Here is a 21,539-nt window from a genome sequence, read left to right as displayed (position 1 = left end):
ACCTGCAATCTGCCAGTGTGTGGGTTTACACAGGGGGGAAAAAGACATATTTGCTGGTGCAGATCACATATATGTAATATACAGCTGATTTGTGTTGCACTGTATCTAAAATTATACAGTAGCTGGCTTTTGTATGTATTGATAATTTTTTGAATTAAAAGATTTTAGATTCTATATTTTTTATTATTAAACTAAACTGCTAACCTCAGTATAACATACTGTTGAATATTGCTGAACACATATCTCCCTTTGCCCTTCAAAGCTCTTCTAAGCTGAATGCAATCCGACCTCAGAATAAAGGATGACCATTTACGCCCCTCCTGGCCCACAGCTGAGGACGTTATCATCCGATCATGCTCCTCCTTTCCTTCCTGTTCTTTGATGGAGTGATTGTAATCCCACACCCTTCAATTATTTGTGATAACAGATGAACAGTTTTGATTGTGAAGATTTGCAAAACTGGCTAACTACCTCCTCTGGCATGCATAATCCCAAAAAGGTGGATCTGTGCTTGAAAACTCTGAGAAACAACACATGTATGGATACCGCCAGTAAGATAGAAGAGAAAGCACATAAGCAGTGGAGAGACTCATTCACTTGGCATAGCCATAATTCAATGTAACTGAATTTCAGCCTGGGGCATTATGCAAATGCTCCATGTGTGTTTGTTTGGGTAATCTTTTTTTTTTTTTTGCCTCATTAAATTATACATAAACATATGATGAGAAATCTGGTCATGAATCTGACCAATCCATAGCCAGACAGTCTAGGGTTTGGGAAAATCAGAACTCTCCATTTCTATGAATGTAGTCTTGAATTGTTTTAGTATCAAGTATAAAGCATTAGCTATTGGCACTGCAGAAAATCCACATTCCTGTCCAAAAGCACCTCAGGACTATAAGAAAGTGGTACTTAAAGATTAGACCAGAGTTTCAAGCAGTGAAGTGTGACAGGAAATATATCTGCAGAAAGCACTGCTCAATGTAAAGGGCCATGTAAACAGCACTGGACAGAAAAAGAGCTAAAATTAGCTTTCTTTCTTTCTTTCTCTTTCTGTCTTTCTATTTCTTTCTTTTTTGTGTTAAATCTGCATTTATAATCTACACTTTCTAGCCATATTAAGATCAGGACAGATGATGATGATGTGTATTTTGACACAACGCTCATGTATACACAGACACAGATTTGTTTGCTTGTCCTTCTTGCAGTTTCACATCGCTACCATACCTATAATCAATTTATTGTCACACTGCAAAGAAACTGTGTTGGAAAACCTGGGAGATAATAATCATAATATGGTTTTGCTTCCATGTGGGATATTAGGGCGTGCTCGCCTGCGATGTGTCATTTTAGCACTTGTAGATAATCAACCTGGGGTTATACCGCTCTGAGAGAATAAGCGGTGTCTCTAAACTAATTAGCGAGAGCACCCACCATAAGAATTTCCACGCAGCAATGCTGTGGTAATGTTTGGGTTTGAGGGCAATCGAATTGGTTTTCACCATGACTCTAAAAATGCTTCTGTCATTGACATTTTCTCCTTAACTCCCTGTCTTTGCGTACCCAAACATGCAGATTAATGATTTTCTTTTCACTGACTCACACGTAGTCACAGGCACAGTTAAAATCCCAACATGACGTAAGGTCTACTGCTTATGTCTTCCTACAAGTCTTACGAGAGTAATGCTGTTAAGGCTTCAGGGTGGAAGAGTGTAATCTCTTTCCCCCCCAAGTCATTAATAACATCAGCCGAGTCTGATTACATCTAGATGAGCTCTTTAGAGCGTGAGAAAACAGGACAGGTCATTTATGCCAGACAATGTCACTGAGCCTAGGGAATAAGAAAATATTAGAGGAATTCTACTCATAATTATGGTTAAAATCCTAGTTATCACTACAGTGGCATAAAGGAACACAGCAGTGCAGGAGAAGCAGGAGTACTGTGTGTCTGTACTGCAGGCTGACACTGTGTTTTCAATGAATCTCAACACAGAAAACTGACTGGCTTGGCGACCTCCAGCTGCCAATTCTGCCAATAGTCGCGTCATGTGGGAGTCTATAGACTTGGAGCAGCAGCTGCTTGAGAAATATTGAGCTCATTCCACCTGCCATCCACCCACAATGTTCACTCACCCCATGCTGTATAGAAACCAGAGGAGAGCAAATCTTTTTTTTTTTTTTTTGTTCTTTTTAAAAGAACGATACATTTATTTTCTGCTATCTCTGTCTTTTATTAAGATAAAAAGTACGTCTGGCACCTAAACATGTGGGAGTCATGATATTGAAGAGGAGTATTCTTAAAAGCGTGACTTTATCTTTCTCTGTTTTACAGAGAAAACATTTACCACTTCATCTTCATAACAAACCTCACCTCCAAGCTTTAATCCTCAGGCACAACTGATCACGTTTGTTTATCATTTAAATTAAAATGACTGGCGTTTCTTCACTTTAAGTATTCTGTTATATCATTTTAAAGTTGTCTCTCTTTTTGCAGGCTTCTTGGTATTTGTGCCTGAAGCGAAGCAGTAAACCTTCTGGTACATACACTAAAAACTTTGACATCTTAAACTGGAAGCCTGTGATCTCATCACCTCATCATACTCTTTGAAAGACGTATTACAGCTTCTAGATGGGCTGTGCTGTATATGTGGACAGTCAGTCATGACGGATGACACTGTCATTCCTTACTATTTCCAAACCATGTTTAGATTAATCAGAGGAAAAGAAGTCTATATTTGTTCCAAGAGCTCTGTGAGCACTTGGCATTTTGTTCTGCCCATCTAGCAGCTATAATGTTTCACTGATTTTGAGGGTATTTGGTAATAGAGCATAGTATTGGCCAATATAAACCTTAACCACGCGATAGCTCTAGATAAAAAGTTGAGAGAAAAGGTTACTACTTCCTCGTCAGAAACAAAGGCAGAACAACTTCCAAAGCTGTCAAGATAATATTTCCATTAATGCATAAATGTTTGTAATAAGGAAAAGGTCAGGGATCACTGAAGGCTTTGGAACATAACTGCTAGTAGCTATACCTGAATTTGTGTCTTTCCTTATGGTTGACTTTTGAATTTTCTAAATATTTAACAAGTTAATGAAGAAACTTTCTCTCTGACTACAGAACCACAGTCCACAGACATGCAAGTGAGTTTAACTGGTCACCGTAAATTGGTGAAAGTGAATGTGAATGGTTGTCTGTCTCTCTGTATGAGCCTTGCAATGGACTGGCAATGGATTGACGGATGGAAGTCAGATCATCACAGAGATGCTGGAACTACTTAAAGGGCTACCTGCATATACTAGACAAAGTGAGAGGATTTTAGAGGAGCTTACTATGGGATGAAAGTGATGATATGAGTCATATGCTTGAGCTGTGCTGACAAACATCACTGGTGGCAGGTGTGCACGGTGGAGGCCGAACAAACATGCAGTAACCTTAAGCCTGCAGTGAGGAGGAAGCAGTGCCTTCAGAAAATGCAAAAATGAAGTATCTCACATAAGAGATGAAAAACCCCATCAAATTTAAGATCTGTCTGCTGTCTCATACACATTCTTTAAAATAACTTCATCGCCTCTTTTCTACACAGATTTCTCATGATGACACAAGTGCTGTTACATAAGTTGCAGATGTCACTGCATACATATTTATTTTCATTCCCTCACTCTGAACTCCGATAAAAGGAAACAACCTTTTCTGTGTAAATTGCTTTTTCGTTCGTTCGCGATATAAATTTTAATTGTTTGTTGCCTTCGTCATTACAGACAATCAACCATAAATTATTCGCCGCAGAGGAAATCAGTTTGAATAACCTGATAAATTTCAGTCGGCCCCGCTGCAGAAAATCAAATGGAGGAAGTGAAGTGTGTTTGCTATTCATCAGCAAGTTATTTTTAGGCAGTTGTCCAGGTTGTATCAGACACTTTTCTCTATATAGCTAGTTCTCTGAACTGCACAATGGAATATCATTTTTTTTTCCAGGCAGCAAAATATCCTGAGAGAAAGACATAACAATAACTATTTTAGTCATTTTACAACACAGTATAATTTCCCACTGAATGAGTTACAATTTTAGAATGTACACAAAAATTATTACATTAGCTCTGACAACAACAAGGAATTCATAAGGCTTTCTGTCAGTCGAGCCTGATGTTTTGCATCCCACTGAGGCAGGAACATCAACTCCCTGCACCCAAAAATATCAATCGAAAAAAATACCAAGTGATAATCCCCCCACCCCTCTCAAAACCCACCCCTCCTTCTTTGACTGAATGTTGTGATGAGTACTTGGATGTGTTTGTGTGTGAGAGACTGCCTGAATGGCAGAAAGTGTGTGCGCAGTCTGCCTTGTGTATTTGTGAAACCATTCGTCCTCCTTTTTTTTCTGGATGAAACTGCAATTATTTTGATAAGCAGAGTCTTTACTCTGCAGGAGTCCTGCTCACGTCCTGTAAAATCTCTGAAGAAGTTGTTCATTATAGGGGGAAAAGTATAATCATACAAACATTAGCCAAACTAATGAGCTGCCTTAAGATTATAAATGTCTTTCTCTGTTTGGGCAGCCTATCTGAAAAAAACAAAAACAATTATCGTTGTTTTAACTGTTATAACATCTAAACATTTAAATGACAGCTTTACTCTCTACAACTCTGTGTGTGTAATTATCTTGCCCTCAGTCCTTTGCACACTCCATTTGCGCTGCTATTTCAAACATACTGGTAAACTCATAAGATGTATTATCCCTCTGGTTAGGTTTATTGCGATGCTAGTAGCAGCCAGGGCAGCTTTAGTTCTTACACTGTTTTGTTGTATTTCTGATTAATCGCCCTCTTTAAATGCACTTGTTTACCTGCCATTGAAAAAAAAAACCCAGTAAGCTCTGTTATAGAGAGATAGATATCTGTAGTAGTAAAGAATGGATGGATGTATGTATGGATGGATTATTAGCAGCACTTTTCACATGAAATATATTTGGGCCAAATGAGCCAAATTTCCAACTAAATGTTAATCATTACATAACATACATAATCATTTGCCTAATTAGAAAAGATATAAAATTCCTTAAAATATAAATTGATTGAAGCTTGCTGGAGAAGACATGTTGGCTATGCCTGTTTACATGGAATAAAATCTAATGAGCAAATTAAGCTTATGGGTGAAGAAATGTATAGTCTTCATGTCCTTTATTATTATTATTACTATTATTATTTGTTTGGCTCTATGATTGACAAGTACATTTGCTACAAACCTCCGCTCACCCTTCTTCCATTTGTCATTATAACCTATGAATTGTTTTTAAAAATGTAAACGGTACATACTTTTCAGTTTAATATTTAATTCTCATCTTCTACCTCTTCTACAAATTTTTGAATATCTTCCAACCAGAGACTAATTTTCATGCATAGATAAAGAACTTCAACTTTGGTTCAATAATTCAAAAATGCCTAATAATGTTTTTACTGTCCATCCATTTTTTTTTACTGCTATCATGGGGCGGAAACAGCCCGTGTAAGCCCAGAGGGCGATAGGTGGGGAACATCCCAGACAAGCTGGCAGTCCATCACAGGGTTAACACAGAGAGAAACACACCTACACCCAATTAAGAATCATCAGTTAGTCTTTGGACTGTGGGAGGATAATGCATCACCCAGGGGAAACCCATATAGCTTAACTCCACAGGTTGGCAGCACACGGGGGCAACAGATGCATCCTCTCTTTTTGATGGTTGTGTTTAATCTGGGCAGATACATATATTCAAATTTAGGTCATTCACTTTGTCATTTCCAAAATGTTTTTCCCTCTCTGCATAAATCACCTTTAAAAGCAGAATTTTTGCTCCACACTGGTCGGCTTTTATTTTGTAGACCGCATTTATTATTTTCTTTTAAAATTTATTTTCCATAGACAACATGCTCATAGAACTACTTAGACCATAACATAAGCAAGGGCATGAGTCATATGCTTTGGTTTGCTCTGAGAACAATTAGCTTTTAGGTTTCCCTAAGTTTTGTGCAGAGAAATAAAAGCAGCAGCTTATAAATCTGATCTGTGCTGTGATTTTCTGTGCTGATAATCCATCTGAAGAAACTTTTCAAAATGCCATTTTTAGAACTTACACTGTCATGCAACTTCAGCAGCAAATAACTAATTTGGTAAATCAAATTAGTTCTTTGTATAATAAAGAGAAGTGATGCAAATGTGACCTGGATAACGCAAAACAAGTAGAAGCTGTCCTCAATCAGCCAAAATTCCCTGGAAGCAACACTGACGCCGCCTGCCTATAATGTCACAGGAGACTATTAGGATAAAAATGTTCAAGAAAAGCAGCTGTCTGAAGTCACACCTGCAGAGCTGTTTTCTTTCTGACTAAATGCTGCTGTCTGAGGTTTCCTCTCTGGGCGTTTTAACCTTTTAAGCCATCTAGAACCCAAGAAGAGCATCTAGCTCCGGGCTCACACCTGCGCTCCAACAGAGAGTCAGGAAAACAACACCAGCAGGGGCCCATAATCAAAACACACATAAAAACAACCACAAACTCCGGGCGTCCATTAACACACTGTACGTCAAAATTCAGAGGGCTTCATTCAACTGAAAGAAGTCACGCTGTCAAGTTTTGGATACAGACGTCAGGGTAAAACTGCACACAGCGCCCATCGCAGCAACTGTGATCTCAAACAGGTAGGCGGGGACTTCCCAGCCAGCCTCACCATTTCACCATCACGTTTCTTGCTGCACTCTGGCAACAGTGTTACCATGGCAGCCATGGAAACAGAGAAGATTTTTCCCCACACAGTCCCACAGGAATTTTATCTGCCAAAGCCATTCTTTCCATCTTCTTCTCAGTGTGCCCATTTCTTCCTTTTCTTTCATTTATCCAATGAAATGCTTTATCCCAGCACAGTGTGGTCTGCATACATTGCCATGAGATGATAGCGCCTTAACTTTTACAGAAAAAATAATTTGCTTGACGTTATTATGAACATGTCAGTCTTACCCCCTTTCATTTCATTATTAATTGCCAGTCACAATTATTTGTGTTACGTTTTTCTGCCTGTCTAATTGCTTTCCACATGCCTGCATAAATTATACCGGTCATTTACCATTTCTTTTTACATTTCACGTTTTTATTTTGATTTATATGCCTTTGTCAATGGATGCACCTTTAATTAGTACTCTGAAGCACAGAAGACAGGAAAAACAGCAGCACAATAGATGGCACTTCTGCGTTCCTTGTTAAGAACGTGCTCACTTGCTGTCCTGATTCAAAGGACCCTTGTTATCCATCCTTCTCTTTCCAGCCATGCCTAATGATGGTGCTCAGGCTCAACACCCTCCCCGTTTGTTGTTCCTCTTAAGAGGTGTAGCAATTCTTCATGTTATAGATTGAATGCATATAAACATACTTCTATTGCTCTCTGAGGTCACCTCTGTATTCAACGCAGCGTGTAGCATCTTCAGCAAATGTGTGTCTCTCCTCACTTTCCAATTTCAAATACTAAAGTGTGAAATAACTTGGCAGTGGACCAGGTCCATATTTTACCCCATATTTCGGTGCACTATAGGATACATAACCTCAAAGCGACACTCTGCCTCAGAAAACAATGTGGAGCAACATATTTTAACAAACTTTACATCACAATCTATTTTTAAAAAAATCCCAAGAGCCTCTTCAAAACAAGATAACAGGTCATATTTAACTAATTCAACAGTATCCTCATGTTCCGTCAAATACATTATATTGCCAAAAGTATTCAATCGTCTTTTGAACTTGACTGACACTGCGTTCTTAAGTCATAGGGTTTAATAAGATGTTGGCTGACCCTTTGTAGTTAAAACAGCTTCAACTCTTCTGCGAAGGCTTTCCACAGGGTTTAGGAGTGTGTCTATGGGGTTTTTCAGTGTTCTTCTACAAGTGCATTTGTGAGGTCAAACACTGATGTTGGATGAAAAGGCCTGGCTTGCAGTTTCCACTCTAACTCATCCCAAAGTTATTTTCTCAGGTTGAGGCCAGGACTGTGCAGGCCAGTCAATTTTTCCCACAACAAATTCGTTCATCCATGTCTTTATGGACATTGCTTTGTGCAGCGGTGCAGAGTCATGCTGGAACAGGAAGGGGCCATCCCCAAACTGTTCCCACAAAGTTAGGAGCATGAAATTGTCCAAAATGTCTTGGTATGCTGAAGCACTAAGAGTTCCTTTCACTGCAACTAAGGGCCCTGCCCAAGTCCTAAAGAACAAGCTTACACTATAACCCTACCTCCACCAAACTTTACACTTGTCACAGTGTCGACTTCTCCATCAGGTTGCCATCACGTCTGCTCCAGAGTCCAGTGGCGGCATGCTTTACGCTCTGCATTGCACTTGATGATGTAAGGCTTGGATACAGCGGCTCAGCCATGGAAACCTATTCCATAAAGCTCTATATGAACTGTTCTTGAGCAAATCTGAAGGCCACATGAAGTTTGGAGGTCTGTAGCAATTGACTCTGCAGAAAGTCGGTGACCTCTGCACATTATGCGTCTCAACATCGCCTAACCTTGCTGAGGTGTAGTGTATATATTGTGTGTGCTTATATTAAACATAACCAAAGCCCGAAATACTGAGGTCAGCTTATATATGCTCAATCCCTGGGAGCCAAAAGCTGAATTTTTATACTAAACACTTTAAACACTCTCTTCCAAATTTTTTTTCTACTCTCAGTTCTGTTTGATGCACATATGAACCAGCTATGGCTATGAGCAATGCAACCCATCCCACATGCTGTTCAAACCTTCAATTTCAGAAAGTTGCCTCAAAGGGAAATGTGTCCTTAAAGGGGGAGAAGCTAAAACAGCTTGTTTCAGACAGTGGATAAATGGAGGGGTTGCACCAAGGCCCAGCATAAGAGAAAGGATTATTTCAAACTTTTATCATGAAAAGTTGTTGAAGCAGAGGCCACGGATAAAAGTGTGAAGCTGGAAGTGATTAAAGCTTCATGTTTAGTTTCCTAATGCGTGCCACCACATAAACATGCAGAGGATGCCTGTCCTCCTGCAATAAATCCACAAACCCCATTAACATCTTCATCATTTCCTCCTGCCTGGCAGCTCCATCTTCAACTTCCTTTAACAAATATATCCACTATCCCTCCTTCAACATCCAAACCATCTCAATCTTGTGTCTTTTTAATTCTGGCTCCAAACTCCTCAACCTGAGTGGTCCCTCTGATGCCACACTCATGTGTAATTTTGTCCATCCCAATGAAAATCAAAGAAACTTCAGCTCTGCCTCCTGCCTTTTTGTTATTGCCAACCTCCCCAAACCACACATCATAGGCAGGTCTCACCAACATCTTCCTTTTCACTCACGCTGTGACCCTTCTGTCACAAACCGCCCCCGACACTCATCTCCACCCTGCCCGCACTCTCTTCTTCACCTCTCTTGCACACTGTTGCTTTGGATGTTTTGACCCAGGTATTTAAACTCATCCACGTTCACTTCCTCTGCTTCTTGCATCTTCTGAGCTTTATTGCAACTAATCTATTATCATATTTGGAAATTATATTTAAACCATAATGATATGTCAAATTTAAAATCATGGCTACATAAGACAAACATTTTAAGAGAAAAAAAACCAAACACTTAGCCCTCTCAGTTAACTGTGTTTCTTTATCTCACACAACAGAATCATAACCTCACTGGTTACTAGATACAAGCAACTACTAAAAATAGGCAGCCTCGATAGCAAAGACTATAACAGCTAGCTGTGTCTAAACATCCGCACAGATGAATGAGGTTATAGTTTGTCCTGCATCGAAACCTGTCTAGCTCACTACGGAGAACAGAGTAGCACTTACATCTGCCTTATAAACATTTGGGAAAGGGAATAAGAGAGAAGCTATGTGCTACTACTTCTAAAAACTAATGACTATGCTTGTAATATATCCCCAGAAAGACAAAGCTATTCACTTAGATGCCAAATATGGCTAATGCTGTTAACATTTGTAAGAATTATTGAAAAGCCAACGCTAACACTTGGTCCAACATAATCTTTGTATTAGCATGCAAACATACTTGCCGAGTCGACTGATCACAGCTGTGTCAGTGTTTTAGAATTAAACAGGACTTATAGAAAAATTACCATACATGAAAGCACTCTCACTCTTGCTCTCAAAATGCACACCAGTAACGATTTCTGTTGCACGGGTGCTTTTAAATCCTGCCTCCAGTTGATTTTAATCACAACGAAAACACACTGAATAAAGACGAAATGAAAACAAGTGATGCCACGCTTAATATTCCGTGCCATGTGGGAAATGTTTAAATGCAGCGAAAGCATTGTTGGTATTTCTCTGTGGTGCACAAAAAGAAATGGTGTGGAAATATGAGACGAAAAACACAGGAAACAATTACAGAAGAAGTCAAAATACTCACACACTGTAAGCTATCTCATTCTGCCAAAACAAGAATCACTCACCTTGGAGAGGGTGATTCCTGAGACTGTGCAGGCACAGTCTAATAAACACACACACTCACATGCAGACTGATTAGAAGGACAACTGTTTGCTCACTCGAGGCGGAAGGAAGGGCTGTTATACAGCTAAGCTATCACTCTTTCACAAGATTCTCAGAAGTCTCTAGAAAATTGCCCCCTAATATTTTATATGTAATTCCATTATCATGTGCTGTTTTTAGCACTACACATAAAACGGGTACAAAAATCGCTAATTATTAATCCCCTGCTGACTGTCTTGTTTCGTCTGTATTGTGTGCAGACAGTTTGACCTCTAACACAGCAACTGTAAAAATGCACACTAGAATTTGAACACCACTGAGTACACTGTTAGGCAACTCTGTGCTTTTTTATGTGTTTAAAGTGGCTTTCAGGTCTGCACACAGAGATGAACCCCACAGAGTATAATTCATCCACTTGTTGCTGAAAAATAAAATGATCAAGGACATGTAAACAGGCTTAAACACCTAGCAGTAAGATCACTGGAGTTCTACATTCAGAAGTTATTGGTGAGAAAAAAACAATCAAAGACCCACAAACCCAACACACAGACATGTGAAAACTGAGCCTTTAATCTTAAAGGACAGATTCAGGCTTGGCTGTCATTCATGAGGAATGAAAATCTTTTATCATATTATGATTTGTGCTTTTATTTTTATTTTTTCATATCCACATTAGCCGGGAAGAGGAAAAAATCAGCTAATGAAGATTAAGTGACAAGAAATGTCACTTTGAGATGAATATCTAAAGCCCGGCATATAATCTACACATATGCATGTAATACATTTATACATTAGAAAGGCAGAGTGCATCAGTGGTTATTAATCCTTTTACTCTAATGCCACAGCTGCTTCAGATGAGCCTTTCAGTATAAGTCTTCATTATGTGTTCTTTTGAAATGATAATAAGCAGTCTTATTTTAAAGTGGCTGGATTTTCTTGTAATGGTGTTTGTAAAATATAGATGAGCAAAGGAATAACGTTGGAATACTTAAAGTATGAATAAATTAAACCAGAATAAAATACTCAGGTTTTAAGTCTAAAGGTACTCTGCCTGGTGGGCAGGAGGGACAATTATATTTCTATAGGGTTGATACCCCCCTGTGCCCCCCTTTTGGATCTGCCCCTGCTTGGGCACATTTTAACAGCACTTAATATAGTATTTAAATAACTATAGCCAACATCAGTACATTAAATGTCAGTCACGCCTACATAAGCACATAATAACTAAGGTCTCTTCCTCTTCAAAGACAGTTTAGCTAAGTGCTTGCTCATAAGGGATTGTCTTATCGTTGGGGTTTTCGCTCTAATATTGCAGCTCTTTAACTTACAATATAAAGCTCCTTGCTGTTTAATTCAATTGAAACGACAGGATTGAGTCACCAAAAGACAGCAATTTTACCTAGAGGGGTTTGTCAGACAGAAAGAAAAAAAAATAACAACACATCCATTTCATGTGTCATCCCTGAAGGTAGTGATGTCTCAGCCTGGTCACCTCTATAAAAAATGTCAGGCTACAACTCTGCCCGGAGTTACTGATGTCCATGCTCTGTTTCAAATTAGAGCTTAAACTACAAGCACTTGAAGCGGTAGCAGTTGAGTATTTCAAAAGTGTATCCTCTTTCTTATGAATGTCTATTTTTAACTTTTTGCACGCCTATTTTAATATGTAGTTCACCATGTAGATGTAATAATAATAATGGATACTTTATTGATCCCCATGGGGAAATTACTTGTTTTTCTTTGCATTTGACCCATTCACTCAGTGAAGCAGTGGGCAGCCCACTAAGCAGGTGCCCGGGGAGCAGTGTGTAGGGACGGTACCTTGCTCAGGGGTACCTCAGGGTAGCCGTTAAGTGGATTCGAACCGCCGACCTTCCGATCATGGGGCGACCACTTTACCTACTGAGCTATCCCTGCCCCTTTATCGGGGGCAGGGATAGCTTGGCCCCTTTATGTATCGGGCCAAAGCTCTGACACTTTATCATGGCTGCTAGTTAGTGATGTGCGACACCACTGATTTCCTTTCCGATCCGATACCAAGTAAAATTCAGAGTGGTATTGACGATATTGATCCGATAGCGATACTCTGTACAAAAACTTAATGTTTCATTGTATTTGTATATAATTGTATTATGTAATCGTAATAATATAGCTTCATAATGATTACAGGACATCAGACTACTTGTTCATATTGCTTAATAATGTAGAATTATCATGTAGAAATTAAAAAAAAACGGTCATATGACTCACATGACTCCGTTCACACTCAGCCATTGTTGTGAGTGCGCATGCCAGGGGCTGCGACACATTTATACATTTATATTTCGCATATGAATGTGAAAGGCGTAAGAGGAAGTAGTTCCTTCCAATTTAGATCCGAATGATATAGTTTCTTTCCACGGTGTTTCTGTTAATGAAAAACTACAAATTTACCCCAAAGTACTAAAATATTTATATTTTAATATGAGAGTCAATTCTAGAACATAAATTACTGGTATCGGAAGAATCAATATTTCAATATCGATCCGCACACCAGTACTGCTAGTTACTCTGTTATTGTGGATATATATACAGTCACATTACTCTGTTTGTTTTTAAATTTTCTAAGCATTAGTTTAAACATTAAAGTACTGTCTTGTAACTGTGAAAGTATCCACTGGGGTACACAGCAAATCCAGCATGTCCAAATTAACACTGTCGGATTTGATTTCAACACTATTAAAGTGTCTATATGGGTCCACACCAGAGAGTGTTAATTTAACTCTTTTTGGAGAGTTGGTATGTTAACTCTGATTTAGTGTTAAACACCAAATCTGTCTGGAGTTGATAATTTAACACTTGGTGTTAAGAGTTTATATATTAACTCTCAAAGAGTATTTTAGTTTAACTACGTAAGAGTTATCTTCTAATTCATTCTAAAAAGCGGGAATTTTACTGTTCTGAACTTCTAGTAATTTCTTTTGGAAATAAACATTTACTAAAAAGATGCAATGGTTTTTGAAAAACATTTATTCTGAACTGTGCACCACAATTTCAAAACATTTTCTGAAAGACGTAACAGTATACATGTTCTCACTTTCATTAGAATTTTGTTTATCAAAAGGTCTGACATGGTAAATGCAAATAACAGCATTCTCAACACTTATTTCTTCAATACAATATGCATGTCCTTCATTCATCACTTTGTGGAACTTCAACGCACTTCTGCTCTCCCCCATATTCCATCTTCACAAGCATATCCTGTGCGGAGATCGAATAAAAATTAGTTGAGACTAATTAATGGCACAAATAATCCAGTAAACAATTGCAGCACAGTAAAAAAAAAAAGGAATCCTCTTTGAGCCATTACTTGTGTAAAGTATTTTCCCAAAAGACAAGGACACAGGCAACAGGTAATACTGAACTAAATGTAAAACCTCAACCTTTTTAATTTTTACCTAAACCGTGTGCACAAAACTCTGGAGGGATCTATGCTAACGTAGAATCCAGTCAGGACATCTGCTACTGCTGTTTGCTCGTTTTTTTTTATTTTATGGGCGATCGTTTTCATTATACCAACATTTCACATTCTAGACATTGTTTTAGGTGTATTTGACCAAAGATTTGACTGACAATTCACATGCAAGCTTTTTTTCAAGGCTGTGGTATTTGCCCGCAAACAATACCTTTCAGCTAGCTAAAACAGAATATTATGCTATCAGCGAGCAACATGGCTAATGCCTTTCACATAGCTTTGTCTCAACTCCAAAGAGCCACAGAAGTAAAAGCTAATAACAATTGAAACAATCTTTGAAAAAATGACTTACCAAGCATGGCAAACAACTCAAATATGTAGAGTAAATGTTCTGAAACGGCTTCACTTCAGCTTCGATTGGAGCCGTGCTGAGGGCAGAGTCTGCGAATTTACTCTGTTGGTGTCATAGCCCCTCTAGGAGTTCAGAGTTAAGAGGTCAAGAGTTAATGTTTCCATTTTAACACCTCCAGATTTGACAGAGAAACACTCATTTTTAACACTCGATTTTAACTACTATCATTTTACACCTCAGAGTTACATTAAAAGAATGTGACTCTACTTAGAGTAAAATTAACTCTACTTTTGCAAGGAGACTATTAACACCAAAAAATTTAACACTTTTGAATTTGCTGTGTACAGTTACCCGCTTGATGGCAAACATGAGGCCTATATATTTAGTCTTTAAATTTATTTAGTTCAGCCTCACTGGGAAAGTCTATGCCAAGGTGTTGGAAAAGACAGTTCGTCCGTTAGTCGAACCTCAGATAAAGGAGGAACAATGCAGATTTTGTCCTGGTCATGAAATACTGGACCAGCTCTTTACCCTCTCAAGGATACTTGAGGGTGTATGGGAGTTTGCTCAACAGTCCACATGTGTTTTGTGGAATTGGAGAAGGCATTTGACCGTATCCCTCGGAGTGTCCTGTAGGAGGTGCTCCGGGCCCCAATCGGGTGTTTGGCCCATTGCTACGGGCCATTCGATCCTTATACAACAGTTGCAAGAGCTTGCCGAAAGTAGAGCAGGGCAATATGACCAAAAATATTTATCACGATATACATTTGAAAATTTGCGATAACGATATAACTGACGATATAATTGACACTAGACAAAATACTTTACAACTCCACAACTTTATTAGTGCAAAAAAAAAACATCAACGTATTTTCACTTAAACAGTTTTTTATGTGCATTAAAGTTATATAAAGATTTAACAGTGCAAATGCAAATTCCTTGCTGACAGTTTAACCACAACGCGTTTCCAGCGGAAATTGGCCGACATATCCTCAGCATAACCATGTATAATATCCACAAAACGTAAAAAGAGGTTATACTGTCATGCGCCGCGGCGCGCGCGCACAAAAGGATCCAAACGCAGACTCAAGTGTTAGCAGAAAATGACACTTTATTATAACAACAAAAGGCGACCCGGGAAAATCACGGACCATGACATATACACACACACAATACTGTAATACTATGCTGAAGCACAGTACATATCACTCCGCGAGGCTCCTGACTATGGTAGCCGTAATGCTCTGACAATCCATCAAGCGGTGCAGGTTCGTAGCTTAGCAAAGTCGTACTAAAACATTTGACAGATTTTCGAGCGCTGTGTACCACATAAAATCATTTCAAGGTCAGAAAACATAACCAGAATTCATACATAAGGCACACGGGATTATAAGGGGCACTGTCGATTTTCAGAAAAATCAAAGGATTGATTTTAAGTGTGCCATATTTTCCAATAAACACGGTAATAACGATGGCCCGCTAGCATGCGCTACCAAAAATAGTGCTTTGTTGTGTATCTGACGGACGAAAGCTAAACCAGTTCCACACCACTAAAGCATTTTTACAAACCAATTCTGGTTCATCTGTTTCATTCAACGATCCACTTTCTCTCTTCTCATTCTCTGTCGCTGGCACGCTTTTTCCACCATGTGCGTATGAAAACAAAGGCACTGCGCATGCGCGTTTTACCCATGTTCTATCGCGATATTTCATTTTCTTATCGTTGCCCAACATTATGATATGGCCCAGCCCTAGTCAAAAGCAATAAGTTGGACTTGTTCCTCGTGGGTGATGGGCTTTGCCAGGAGTGCCCTTTGTCCCCGATTCTGTTCATAATTTTTATGTACAGAATTTCTAGGCACAGCCAAGTGACAGAAGGCTTTCACTTCAGTGGTCTCAGAATCTCATCTCTCCTTTTCATGGATGATGTGGTTCTGTTGGCTTAATCAGGCGATGGCCTCCAGCTCTCACCGGAATGGCTCGCAGCAGAGTGTGAAGCAGTGGAAATGAGAATCAGCACCTCCAAATGTGAGGCCATGGTTTTGCCCCAAGTGGGGGAGGTTAAGTATCTTGGGGTCTTGTTCATGAGTGACGGAAGAAGGAAGCGAGAGATCGACAGACGGATTGGTGCTGCCTCCTGGGCGCCTCCTGGGTGAGGTGTTCCGGGCATGTCCCACTGGGAGGAGGCCCCGGGGCAGACCCAGGACACGCTGAAGAAATTATATCTCTCGGCTGGCCTGGGAACGCCTTGGTGTTCCCCCAGGACAAGCTGGAGGAGGTGGCTGGGGAGAGGGAGGTCTGGGCTTCTCTGCTTAGGCTGCTGCCCCCGCGTCCCGGGCCCGGATAAGTGTAAGAAGATGGATTGATGGAATTTATTTAGTTGTATCTTTAAATTATTATTTCTCAAACATTAAGAAGAAGCAAAAAGGAAGGCAGGGCCAATGTAAAAATGGCAGTGCCATGTTTGAGATATTATTTATATTTAATATTTATATTAATTATATTTGCATGAGGTATTTTAGAAAGACATATACTATGGCGGCAAATACGCACCACTGTACGTATCGTTCCTTGCACACATGCATTGTTCTGCACCCTTTAAATGATTTATGCACCCTGATACTTCTCAAAATTAGTTATTATATAACTGTTATTTGAAAAGAATGATATTATCCAGTGTTATGCAAAAGCATTCATGTGCGTTATAACTGTAAGTGGAGAGCACAGCTGAGTCTTTGAGATGACGTCTGATACGGCCTTTTCCACCAGTGTCATTAAGATGGAGCATACAGATAATCAGTCACACTGATTATGTTAGTAGTGACCTCACTCTTTCAGATGACTGGTCTGAATCAATTTCAAGATTCCCAATAGTCTTTTAGAGCCTGAATATAGAGCACTTTTGGCTTTTTTTTCTACTGAAAATCAACAACACAACAAATAAACTTTAACTAAGCTATTCCTGAAATCATGCTAAACAGAATGTAAAAACTCCTGTGAAAATCTGAAGCTTTTTTTTGTTTCATATCATCGTAAACTGAATTTTTGGGGTTGCAAACAGCAAAACATTCGATGTCACCTTGAACTCTGCAATCAGTTGAGAAAGATTGAGACATATTAATCAATACTAAGCATAGCTTTTTGTTGCAGTCTTATTATCAAAATATTTTGACATCGTTTTCAGGCATCCAGTTTTGAATATTACAGATTAATTACGCATTTTCATTTATCTGAGAATCATAACAATTTTCCTCCTGAGTTTGCCTCCTCTTCTTTTCAGTGCTGTACTGTTGAGCTCTGCAATTTGCTCAATTGTTTTATGCCAAACCATGGTGAATGGTGTCCTGTTATGCTGTCTTCAAGAAACACTTACATTGTTATGCTATAAACATTTTTTTCCAATTCCTCTCTCCTGTCTGCAGACACAAGATGAGAATTTGTCTAGCCTCCTTGAAGTGGTTCCCTCATTTTACTGTCACTGCTGCCCTGCGTTTATCACCTGTCTATTCTCTCACTCCTAACCCTTTCTTCCTCTATTTCTTTGTCAGCCAGCCTTGGCCCAGCTGCTGTTATATATATATATATATATAATTTTTTTTTTTTATGTGATATAGAGTTGATTGCAAGAGGACTGTTTCATAAAAAAATTCTCAGGCAACATTTTTTCTCTCAGGCTGCATGTGAAATCCCACCTCATTTGTCCTGACTGGCAGAGCCAAACCCCAAATGTGGCCATAGCTCCACACATAAGTGTCTGTATCCTGAAAGTATACATAACATATTGATTTTAGCAGTTCATTGGGGCACTACAAAGCCTGGGAGTAAGTGCTACTTGAAATGCTCAGTTTACAGGATCCATTTTTTATTTTTTATTTTTTTGTAGGGGTGGGTGAGAGTGCCACTGAGTGATCAGAAATGAAATCACCTAAAGATGCAGGAGGACTGATGGAAATGTCCTCATTGGCCCTTCCGGGAATATGTAATCATGATCATACAGCAATAAAAACAAAATAAACAATGCTATTACTTGGATACGCTTACAATATTGTCCAGATTTAGCAATAGATCCATATAATTATCCATAACTGCACAAATGGCTGCCAATTAACGTCACTTCCCCTCATATTTTTATATATTTTTTTCTTTAAATAAAAGGCAATGAATAAAACCTGTCCCATTGATTTTACTGAGTATTACTGATTTGCTCCTATGAGTGTATGTAAATAGGCTTAAGAAAAAAGCCCAAAAGGTATTTTGAAGTTTTATTCTCAATTCCGAATTGAAATTCAAGTGAAATTTAAACACGTGTCAGTTTTATTGGAAACTCATGCAAAACTAAATGCAGCTAAATTCCTGAATAAAACATGTGCAATAATTTATTATGTCAGCGATCTTAAGCAATCCTTGGGTTTATCTTGACAAGTCTGACTGTGATGAAAGAACTGTCATAATTGCACACATTTTCTGTAAACGAATCATTGCACCTAATGGCTCTTAATTGTTTCTGAAATTCTTAATAGGTGCCAGACTCTGGGAATCTCTTCATTATCACAGTTGGCAATGGTGTCATTATTTTGTGAGTTAGCAGTAACAGTAAAAGGAAAGAGGTGTAGACAGTTCATGGATGAGCTCCCATGAGTCAACATTAACAGGTTCCTCAGATAAATTCTGTTAAGAAGTATTTAATCATGCATATGACTTAGGAGACCAAGCAACGTAAACTGAAATTGCTTCAAGGATTTATCCTCCTACTGGGTTCCATGCAATGATGAAATTAAATCTGCTGATTGGAAGCGGGATCTCCATGCGCACTAGCAGGTGCACGATTTCCAGTCGAGTCTGTCGGCTCTAATAGCCAGTGTGGCAGCTGAATTCCTCACTACATTCATGCGTAGCGACATATATTAAAACAAAGACAGCAACTCTCAGAGACAGTACCAATGACCCTGTTAGACTGTAAACACACTTCTGTCTATGTAGACAATTACATCATTTGTTCCATGTGTGAGTTTTTATTGAGCAGCACTGACGTACATCTCTTAAGATCGTGGCAGGAAGTACAGTCCGGTGGGCAAGAGAATATATACAAAAGGAAAAAAAGCAGACACTCTGTCGCCAGCAGGAAGGGGAATATTTTAACCCGTAAGAGATGGCTCATCTTGCTATGGGCACTTGTTCCCATAGCAACAGGAGCTGGGAGTTTCATCAGGTTGGCTGGTTAGAAATAGGGGATCACGGGACATAAGAGGGGTCAGCACAGGGCGTGCAACCTAGTAGCCACCATCGTCAACCTTCTTTCCTTCACACTTGAACTCTCAAGTACAAGCCTGAGTAAACCCTTGTATTCATTCATTCATTCTTAAATAAATGCACAGGGAAACATCAGCGAGCCTGCAATTACTACAATTACTGCATTTTCAAGGTAAATAAAATGATTTACCATATCTGAGCAATAATACACTATATTCCTTTTTGCTAGATAAAGCAACTATACACTGTCTTACATTTATTTATTTAAATTTAAACCGTCTTTATGTGGACGCTAACTTTAACTACCAGGCCCATAAACGGTAAATACAGTTAGGTTCGTTTGGAAACTTGTAATTTTGCTTCCACCATTATGGCTTTTAAATCAAACTTTCAGGATCTGATTGAAGTGTAGACCTTCAGCTTTAATTCAAGGGGTTTAATAAAATTGTCGTGTTAACCGCTTAAGAATTACAGACATTTTTATGCATAGTCCCGTATTTTCAGAGGCTCAAAGGTAATTGCAAAATTGACTGACAAGCAGTTTCATGGCTAAGTGAAGCCTGTTCCCTTATTATTCCATGACAAATTAAGCTCTTTATCAGCCTGTTTCCTTTGCCTTGAGAAACTCTTGGGTTGCTTTTAGAATGTGCCTTGGGTCATTAACCATATCTGCTGTGAAGCAAAGTCTGATCAGTTTTGCAGCTATATCTGAAAAGAGAGTATAGTCCTGTACACTTCAAAATTACCCTGCTACTTCAGTCATATCATCAATAAATGCTAGTCATCAGCTTCCACTACCAGCCATACATAACATAACATGGTCTTCGCCAGTTTTGACAGAAAACGTGATATGCTTTAAATCAGGAGTTGTTTCTCTCTCTCCTTTTTTCTTCCCATCAGCCTGATACAAGTTAAAAATGGTTTCAGCTATCCAAAGTTTTTCCAGAACTATGTAGGCTCTTTAAGATGTTTTCTGGAAAAGTCTTCTTCTAAACCTTGTATATTTCCATTCATGTGCATGTTTTAGTTGTAGTCTTTGACACTAAAAGACCTCCATGCTCCAGAATATGCTTCACTTGGCTCAATGTTTTGAGCGAATTTCCTTAACCATAGAAAGAATTCTGTGATCCTCCACTTTAATTGTCTTCTGGGTATTCTAGACTTTAGTGTAACTGTGCTGCCAGGTGCATTTATTCTTTTTAAGATTATATTGATTTGGCCACTCCTAACATTTTACTCTCTCACTGTGATAGGCTTATCTGAGCAGCTGGATAGAGTAGTGGTAAGACAAATGATAAAGCTTATTTGTTGTTTGTTGGGGTTTTCAGTCTCCTTCACTTGGATTGACATCTTATTGGACCTCATATCATATAAATTAAGAATTCCAGGGGACAGATACAAAATACAAGTTCAACACTTGGAATAAACTCCCGAATCTTTTATCTTCTTGATTTGTCTTGTAATAATCAGGGAACAGGTCTCACCAGGCCATTAAACTGCTTGCCAGTCGATTTAGTTTTGGGCCTCTGAAATTGGAGGACTGTGCATAGGAACAGCTCATGAGTAAGAAGTGAAGAAGTGACTCAGAAACTGAGAACACTGCATGCTCATGTAGTAGCACCTTGTCAAAGTTAAGAAAACATGCCTGACAGCATACACTACTTTATTGCCTGTTTTAGTCTAGGCTTTAAACTGTTTCTGAGAAACTCATTAGGAAACTGTTTACTGAGGTCATAGACTAAGTGAGCAGATGGGTTGTTTTCTCAAATGTACTTTTTCACTTCAGCTCTGCACATTGTTGGGAGAATCAAGTTTGGGCACTATCCAAAGTTACCCTTTTGTACCAAGAAGATACACCCCCTGCTGGCCATGAGAAAGAATCAAGGTTTAAGGAATTCCTGGAATGGGTTCATTTTTCAGCCTCAGAGGCTACGTCCATCATTCAAATACAACTTATAACAACATCTCAAATCAAATTTTAATAATCTATA

At 38.9% G+C, this 21,539-nt stretch overlaps 1 protein-coding gene and 1 long non-coding RNA gene across 4 annotated transcripts in view; both read right to left on the bottom strand.

Annotated features, from left to right (window-relative positions):
• Positions 1–21,539, bottom strand: part of LOC101466538 (cGMP-dependent protein kinase 1) — a 100,916-nt gene that overhangs the window by 38,513 nt on the left and 40,864 nt on the right. The gene's annotated exons all lie outside the window — the stretch shown is intronic.
• Positions 13,484–14,634, bottom strand: LOC143421783 (uncharacterized). The gene is made up of 2 exons (XR_013101360.1): positions 14,299–14,634; positions 13,484–13,732 (listed from the first exon to the last, which is right to left on the bottom strand). It is a non-coding gene; the product is annotated as an uncharacterized LOC143421783 (long non-coding RNA).

The sequence above is a fragment of the Maylandia zebra genome, linkage group LG13, assembly GCF_041146795.1.
Source record: "Maylandia zebra isolate NMK-2024a linkage group LG13, Mzebra_GT3a, whole genome shotgun sequence".
Taxonomy (NCBI): Eukaryota; Metazoa; Chordata; class Actinopteri; order Cichliformes; family Cichlidae; genus Maylandia; species Maylandia zebra.
Note: the sequence above shows the minus strand (reverse complement) of the source record. Positions and strands in the feature narration are given on the sequence as shown.